This window comes from Corvus brachyrhynchos, unplaced genomic scaffold (assembly GCF_000691975.1).
Source record: "Corvus brachyrhynchos isolate BGI_N302 unplaced genomic scaffold, ASM69197v1 scaffold4, whole genome shotgun sequence".
Taxonomy (NCBI): domain Eukaryota; kingdom Metazoa; phylum Chordata; class Aves; order Passeriformes; family Corvidae; genus Corvus; species Corvus brachyrhynchos.
Genome location: NW_008237878.1, coordinates 3,511,381 through 3,511,844, shown reverse-complemented (window position 1 = coordinate 3,511,844; position 464 = coordinate 3,511,381).

Sequence of the window (464 nt, the reverse complement as noted above, 5' to 3'; positions counted from 1 at the left end):
TGTGCTCGAAGGGAGCCGCTCAAAGTGCGGCTGCACCCCGGGCTCCCTGCACTGAATGTATTCCTTAACACTCGTTAGCCGGAAATTAATCAACAATGCCGCCCCATTAGCAAGCCACTCCAGCAGCTCTCACTCCTGCCATACATACCTAACACAAAGTTTGCGTCTTTTAGACTTGGCTATGTAACAGCGACTTTTAGCCTTTAAAAACCACATCGCGCCCAGCTCCAGTCAAACATCCCATTTTATGAACCCACAGTTCATAAAGGAACTCGCTGCCGACAAACAGGGAGGCTGGCCATCGTTAGCTCTTTACAGCTGTACCACGTACTCCAGCTATACTACGGCCTTTTTATAGAGGAGTATTTTAAGCTGTTGTATCCTCCCTCCTGCAGCCGTACCAGCAGTACCAGCCCAGCTGACAACGTTTGGCTGGTGCTCCATCAGACCCGCAGCAGCGGTAG